General features: G+C 37.0%; 1 pseudogene; it reads left to right on the forward strand.

The window, feature by feature from the left end:
* The first annotated feature begins 6564 nt into the window (after positions 1-6564).
* Positions 6565-7483, forward strand: LOC102263364 (annotated as a pseudogene).
* Positions 7484-8842: the final 1359 nt, after the last annotated feature.

Here is an 8842-nt window from a genome sequence, read left to right on the forward strand (position 1 = left end):
ATTTAACTACAGCCTTGCATTGATAGTTCTTCAAATCTTAGTTTCCCACCTATATTTGCTATCAATTTTTATGGTATCTCTGCTAATGCCATCTGCTATAAAAATACATCATTAAGTCCTTAAAAAACAACAACTCAGTGTGTCCTCATTAAAGGTTATGGACTTCTACTTCATTTACTCCTGCTCTAAATTCTCTCTTCATTTACTCCTGCTCTAAATCATAAGTGCTGCTTATGATTTAGCTTTGAGGGTAGGGTGATTTTTTACACCATTAGGATGACATTGGCTCTTATTTTTTTTTTTTCCTTTCTTTTTTTTTTTTTTTCTTTCTTTGTATCAAGATTTCCAAAAGAATGACTTCAAACTTTATGTTTATAACCAAACTAGAGGCCCGGTGCCCATAGGATCCCTAGTCCTGGCCAGTAATCAGTGCTGATCAGGGCCTTCGGCTGCCGGCTGGGGACTTTCTTCGTTCCGCACTGACCCCTGGTGGTCAGCACATGTCATAGCGAGTGATCGAATTCAGCCTCTGGTCGAACTCCCAAGGGGACACTTTGCATATTAGCCTTTTATATATATAGCTAGAAAAACTGAATACTTCTCCCATAATATATTTTGTATAGACATAATTTATTTAAGCAAAAAATTACCAACTTTTTAAGTAAAGAGGGACAAGCTTGTTTTAATATCATTATGTCAAGATAAACTCATTTTTTGTATAGAATTATCTCTAAAATTATAAAGAATGGAGCTTTTTAAACAAGTTTGCCTTCTTTTATGATAGACGGTAAATTTCAAAGATTCGTCTTTTTGTTATGTTTTAATGCTTTAAATTATATTTTAAAAAATAACTAACATTTAAAGCGATAACTACAAATAAGTGGTTTTATAGACAGACTATCAGATTGGCTTCTTGTAAATGAATAAAAATTTAGAAAGATGGTAGAAATTTCACCTCATACATTAGCTACTCTCATAATTTCTACTATATAAATCTTTTCAACTACAATCTACTTGATTTTGTCATTAGAAAGACTAAAAAAACTAATTTAGTGTTTTTGTGTTTGTTATTCTTATCCATATACAAAATATAAATAAAATTTTAAAAATTTAATCCAATACATTTCAACATCTTTGATATGTTGTGCTGTAATAGGGTTATAATAGGCTTCTTAATGAGTGCCTAAATGGTTGTGCTCACATGACTGAATATAGTTAGTAGCATTGGTGCTTAATAATCAACAAAGATAGTGCATCTTTATAATTCTGGCTTAAGAAATTGGCAAAGAAATACCTACTCTAAGGCATACATGGTAAGAAAAAGAGTGGTACTTACATTTTTGCAATTCAACTGAATTCATTAACATTTAAGATATTTTTGTTTTGGCTTTTTTTTTCTTTTTGAATATTGAAGTTTTCTTATATCATTTGGACAGCAACTAAATGTCAATGTATCAATTAGTTGAGAGAAATATCTTAGAACAGAGGATGGGAATGTTGTTAAATGTAGTACCTAATCAAACGGTCTCCTGAGATTGATTACATACGTAGCCCTGATTCTTCAACCCTCTGTGTACTTACCGCTTAGCAATAGGACTTAGCAGCCTTTTTATCATGAAGTGTGTCTACTGCCCATTGCCTGGCCCGGGTTGGTCTTGTGCCCCACTTTGTTCAACAGAATGTGGCAGAAGTACACGGTGGCAGTGATAAGCCTAAGCCTCAGGAGGTCTGCCTGTCTCTGCTCACTCCTGGGATTTTGCCAAGTCTATGTGACCAAGCACAAGCTACCTTTTTAGAGGACGAGTTACCAGATGCAGAAAAGCTGAAATTCCTCAACCAACAACCAACCATCTTCAGAAATAGAACTGCCTAACTGATCCAGATGCATGAAGTACCCACCAGATGTGAAACACTGGCCAGCTGAGCCCAGCATAAAGTAGCTGACCCAAAGATTTACAACAAAAATAAATGTTTATTGCTGTATGTCACTGAGCGTTTTGGTAGTCACACAGCATTGTGGTGTCAATAGCTCATGGATGTCCCATCTCTAGGTCTTTTTCTGTTACTTTCCTCCAAGTGTCTACACATTGATCTCTCACTGTCTGAGGAGACTGACTTATGTGGTAAAAGCAGTACTGAGTAGAAAAACAGAAAATCAGGACTAGCCCTCCAAGTCTCCTATGTGTGATTAAAGGAAATTTATTACTACTCTCAGGCCTCAATTTTCCCATCTGTGTGATGCATCTATGTTACATGTTGTGTATGATGAGTGTGTGAAAAATGTTTGATCTCTCAGGGGTCTACTGCTGCTCTAATATTGTGTGTTTCTGCGATCTACTCAACAAGTTCTATGCTCACACAGTTCTTCTAGTTATGCTCTCACAAAGTCATCTCACAAACCAAAGCCATTGTTAAGCTGAGTAATAATGTAGTGTTATGGTTAATAGTATAAGAATGTGCAAAGTTTTTTGTTTTGGCTTTTTAAAAATAAAATATTGAACAACACAGCAACCTTTAAGTTTCATGAACCAGCAAAACCAAAAATTGGGGACAACTTTGGTTTTACTTTTATTTCTAGCAAGGGTGAGGGATCACACATTTTTAAATCATATACATTAACTCATTAAACTATTGCTTTGTAAAAAAAAAAATATTGCCTTGTGAGTTTTTGTTGTTCAGAAGCAAAAACTGAATCGGTTTATTGGTGTTGGAAAATCTTTAAGCATCTCTTTATAGAAATTGGTAATCAAGCTGTTTTAGCTTGTGATCCCTGAAGTGGCCTATGAGACAGGGACTCGCACATGTAGTTTACTGGGGAAGTGATATGAAATAAGTGAGCAGGAAAGGGAGAAAAGCCAGTAAAGGGTGTGTTAATGAGAGGGATGTTGCTGTGAACAATGGATATTCCATTCTATTTGCTCCCCTCTGAGAAAGCATAGAAAACACACCTCCAAATTTTCATCCAACAAATCTTTCATCTGTTAAGGGCTGACCCTGAGGGTGTGAAGTGTAAGGTGTGTCATTGTCTTGGAGCTGGAGAAAGCCTCAGGGAAGCAGACAGAGGCAGGCATTTGCAGTGGGACTTTGTCATGATGCTGAACATTGTTTACCTCAACTGTAAGAGGATACGGGGAAAGATTCAAGAATCTTCTTCAAAGGTTTGGCCAAAATTTGAACCACCCTCCAAAGAAATATTTATGTTTGAATCAAAACACAGAATCCAGGAAATTGTAGATAATACTGAACATGAACAAAAAAATCTACATTATTGTGCTAGAAAAATATTCCTGTAAAAATGGTATCTTTTTAATGTTTCTAAACAATTCATTCTAGTTCTCATGAATATCTTCATTTTTTCAAAGGTCTTAATCATTCAAGCTTTTATTTCTTTCATGTACAAACTTAATAAGGATTTTAGCATTCCTTTTAATAGTATCTTCTATTGAATTTCTGAGTGAAAGTCTGAATTATTAATTGCTTTGAGTAATGTTTTTAAAAAAAAGGTTATCTTGCCCTGGCTGGGTAGCTCAGTTGGTTGGAGTGTCACCAAAAGATTAAGGTTTCAATTCCCAATCAGGGCATAAGGGAGGCAACTGATCTATATTTCTTGTCTCTCTCCCTGCCTCTCTCTCTAAAATCAAGAAATATATCCTCAGGTGAGGATTTAAAAAAAAAAAAGGTTATCTTGAGTAGAAAACTAGTTAAATTTGTTTTTTAAACCACTGCTTGAAAATATATATAATATTTAAAATTCATTAAACATTAACAGTTTAACTCATTGAGCTGCTTATAGCATGTTAAGTTTCATTTTTTTTTACCCAAAGAATACTTAATTTGGCAGATCTGATTGATATGATGTGACTAATTAATTTTTTTTTAAGAATATTAGAAACTATTTGGGAAATGTGGGCTGTGAAGCAGAGCTGGTTTGGAACTACCTGCAATGGTAGAGTCATTTGGTCATGATTATTTAGCATATCCTCCCTTAAAAGCCTCAAAACACACACAGTATCTCAGGATCTTTACCTCCTCTTCTTTTTTTATGGTGGGGGGAGGGCACTGTTTACTGTTTACTTTTAAAAGCTTTCTGTAGCAGTAACAAGTATATATTCATATTAAATTTGACTCATTCTGTGGTATTATTACATATACCTTGAATGTGTAGTCTTTAAATGTTTATACTGTGCAATAAGAAATATCACAAACTTTGAACAACGTATCTTTTGCTTAGCGATCCTTGGCTTAACTAATGGAAGCGTATTTTTGTGAATGGACATTGCAATCTGGGCCAATATTTTGGAAACAGAAAGTCCAGCCATTGTGTCTCTAAGGCTGCTTGTTTATACGCTTGCACAGTTTATTAGTAAACACAGCGGACTAACTAAAATTCAAAGCAAATGCTTCAGCAAACAAATTTGACCTCGGTTATCATGACACTGTGTTCACCCTCTAGTGAATCCATCTTTCCTTCTCAGCCAGCAAAGTGAGCATTAAACTGAGTGACAGTATATTTATTAAGGCTTTTTTACACAGAACAACCACACCTCCACTGAAATCTGCTCACTGCTAATTAACCTTTGACCTCTGGAAACATCATAACATTTTGGCTTCTTTGTTAATGCTTCAAATGCTGAGGGGAAGTATTCAATTAATATTGTCAAGCTACATGATATAGAAAAAAAACCCACACATTTTCTTGACTCAGAATTAAATTATGTCAAAAAAAGAAGAAAACATCAGGAAACTGTCACAAACCAATCTGGACTTTTTCAACTCTAGCTTCCTAGTCGTACTTCTTCTTCTTCTTTTTTTTTTAATGTATAAACTGAATGCAGTTGGCAAATTAGTTGCATCCATGACTATTGGTTCTGGAAATACATCTACTCTAGCATTTTTCTTTCATATTTTCTCCTGCTCTATTTCATGTTCAAGTAATAATTCATTTGCACAAGTGGATAAAAAACATCAAGTCTAAAAAGCGAATATATAGTAGGAGGTTGTTTAGAAATCAAAACACTTTAAAATAGCACAGCTGTTCTGATATTGTTATCATGCCAGCGATTTCTGATGGTTAGGTGACAGGAAGAGGCAGAACAAACTTTCAGTGCAACTATTTTGCTAACATGTTTCCACCATTGTGGTATGTATTTATCTTTCAATGTGATGCACACCATATGTACACACTGAAAAGACGCCAATTAAATACATGTGCTTTTCCAAAGACAGAAGTTTATGAATGCAATTCTTGGTACTTTCTACCCACAGAGGGGAATTTGAACACCATGCAAGCATCCTCATTCAAAGAAGCAAATAGTGCATTTCATATAGAATAGCTTACATGCATTTTCTAAAGCAGTGGTTCTCAACCTTCCTAATGCCATGACCCTTTAATACAGTTCCTCATGTTGTGGTGACCCCCAACCATAAAATTATTTTTGTTGCTACTTCATAACTGTAATTTTTCTACTGTTATGAATTATAACGTAAATATCTGATATGCAGGATGTATGATTCATACAGAGTCTGAGGAACAGCCTGGTTCCAAGCCCTGTGATTGCATAGCATTTGCTGCTCTCCTCCACCCTACAGCATGACTTGCCACCTGGAAGCTCAGATCTGAGACGTAGCAACTCTGAACAGTTGTTCTTGAAGGAGATGCAGGGTTGTAGCATTCTTTCTCTGGGGAGACATACAGACAGAGACTAAGAATGGACTCTTGAGCTAAACCACCACATGTAATCATTTCTAGCTGGGTGACTCAGTTCACTCTTCTGTGTGTGCTTCTTAACTGTTTCATCATTTGTAAACTATGTATTATGACAGTTTCTATTTAAGGGGGATGGTGTAAGGATTGCATGAGTGAAATAAGAATAGAGCCTAGCCTGCAGAAGTGTTCCATAAATTCATTTATCTCTAATATGAAACATTTCCTTTGCTTATCTTGTAGCCACTGCTGACTTCCTATGCAGATATGCTTGTCTCTTGCCTACTTAGTATAAAATAAGGGGCTAAAGTGAAAGGCTTACCACCAAGACATTTTCCCATTTTTTATAGTATGGCACATTCAGAAAATTGGAGGACTGATCCTTAGGGAAGGCAATGTAAAGTGCATAAATCTATTGTGAAAAATCTATGTATGAATCTTTCTAGTCTTTTATACCTGAAAATAAATTAATTGATTAAATCATAGTTGGCAAGAAACAACCTAGCCAATCTTGATATTTTCTTTAACTTCCTACTATCCCATACAGGAGTGGGCAAAAGTAGGTTTAAAGTTATAATACAAATAATACAGTCATTAATAAACAATAATAATACAAGAATATACTCCGTTTTGTGTACTCACAACTTAAATCTACTTTTTCCCACCCTGTATTTGTACATTCTCTCTTAGTTAGCAAAAACTCCTAGAATATAGGAGCTACACCTAAGTATCTAAGTCATCTTTGAATATTGGTACCATATACATATTCACTCAATAAGTATTTATTGAATTAAAAATGAGGCAAGGCAGACTGCTCCTTGAACCTGAGTCTTGGCTTTTTGCTTTCCTCCCTGAACAACATGAGCTTCAGCACATGCTTCACCTGCTCCACAAACTACTGGACCCTGAGCTCTGTGCAGTCACCCAGCCACCCACTCGGTATGCTAGTAGCCCGGTCGGAGTCTATGCAGGCACGGGGGGCTGGGACTCCCAGATGTTGATGTCCCACTCCACCAGTGTGCGGGGTGGCTGGGGGTCAGGGGTCCTGTCTGCGGGGATGACAGGGGGTCTGGTGGGCATAGGGTACATCCAGAGTAAGAAGGAGACCGTGCAATGCCTGAATGACCACCTGGCCTCCTACCTGGAGACAGTGAGAAGCCTGAAGGCTGATAATCAGAGACTGGAGAGCAAAATTCAGAAACACCTGGAGGAGAAGGGACCCCAGGTCAGAGACTAGGAGCATTATTTCAAGACCATCAAGGATCTGAGGGCTCAGATCGTCGCAAATTCTGTGGACAATGCCCACACTGTTCTGTGAATTGACAATGCCAGTCAGAGTCAAGTATAAGATGGAACTAGCCATGTGCCAGTGGAGAGCGACATCAATGGCTCCGAAAGGTCATTGATGACAGCAATACCATTGGGCTGCAACTGGAGACAGAGATTAAGGCTCTCAAGGAAGAGCTGCTCTTCATGAAGAAGAACAATGAGGAGGAAGTAAGTGGTCGATAAAACCAGACTGCCAACTCTGGGTTGACCATGGGGTTGGATGCCCCCAAATCTCAGGACCTCGGCAAGATCATGGTGGACATCTGGGCCCAGTATGACGAGCTGGCTCGGAAGAACTGAGAGGAGCTAGACAAGCACTAGTCCCAGCAGATTGAGGAGAACACCACAGTGGTCACCTCCCAGACTGCTGCGACAGGAGCTGCTGAGATGACACACATGGTGCTAAGATTCCTGGAGAAGAGAAGAGCTGGGCAAAGAAAGTTTACATGAGGACAGTGCATACGTACATTCTCAAAATGTAAGTGCTGACAGGAAGGAGTTAGGATGTGAGAGACAAGGATATATTTACTTCATCCATGAGAGTGTCAGATTTAATGTTTGGCATTTTTTCACTGGAATTAATGTGATCTTGTTCATAAACCTCTAAAACCATGGTGTCTAGAGAAAAAAAAGTTTCACTATTTAACACAATTAGGTTGGCTCAAGTGAAGTGATAAAAAATGAAAAGAAAGTTTCATGAAAAAAAAGCTAATACGGGTGAGTCATTTGTCAATTAAAAACAAATGTTGGTAATTGTTTTCTCAATGTTTTTCAGATAACGAGACTTAGCAATTGTCCTTATGCTAAACATTATAGATGATCCTAACTCAATTTGAAAAGTTTTCAGAGAATATATCATTCCCTGTGTTCAATATGAATTCTTCTCAAGTTCATAATTTCAAATATCTTTGAATTCTAAACTATCTCCCATGCAAAATGAGTTGTGACAAAATATCTCCTCTTCCAAAAAGTATTAGAGTATTTTGAGTTTATTTATAAGAAACTTGTAGATTTACTTATCCTTAATGGAGGACAAAAAAAAAGTAAATAAATAGCAGAGACAATACTATAGCAGTGGTTCTCAACCTTGGCTGCACATTAGAATCACCTGGGAATCTTTTTAAATTCCTGATTTCTGGGCCTCATCCTCCAGAAATTCTGTTTCTTTGTTACTAATGTTGTGGCCCCACCCCATAACAAAGAAACAGAATTTCCAGAGGACGAGGCCCAGAAATAAGGATTTTAAAAAGATTCCCAGGTGATTCTAATGTGCAGCCAAGGTTGAGAACCACTGTACTATAGGGTAGTAAATCGGAAGAATCAGCTAGTGTTAAAATCAAAAACACCTTTCAGCAGAGGATCGCATGATCATAGTGGAGCAAGAACCCTAGAGATTTCACTCTCAATACTCCCAGTGTTTTAATGATAAAATTGAAGTCTCCTGAAGTGATATGAATTATGCAAGGTTGTAAGTACAGTGATGAAGTCCAAAACTCAAAACTCTGAGCTCACAGTCCAGGTCCACCCACTACAATGAATGGGAAGGACATATTGAGAAATCAAAGATTTTAGTCTTCCAGAGACCAAACAAAAGGTTAGAGCTAAAGTTACTTAAGTAAATGGAAAAAAATAAAATGAGATACACCAGTCAGAATAATTACAGCCCTAGTTTATAGGATCCCTGGAAGAAACCAAGGAAGGAAAGAAAATATCAAGATGTTACTGAAAGGAAAATGCATGAGTTTACACCTAAGTAAGTGACTTATACTCGCTCTGTATATATCGTACAGTAGTTCCTTTCAATTGCAG

The sequence above is a fragment of the Myotis brandtii genome, unplaced genomic scaffold, assembly GCF_000412655.1.
Source record: "Myotis brandtii unplaced genomic scaffold, ASM41265v1 scaffold621, whole genome shotgun sequence".
NCBI lineage: Eukaryota > Metazoa > Chordata > Mammalia > Chiroptera > Vespertilionidae > Myotis > Myotis brandtii.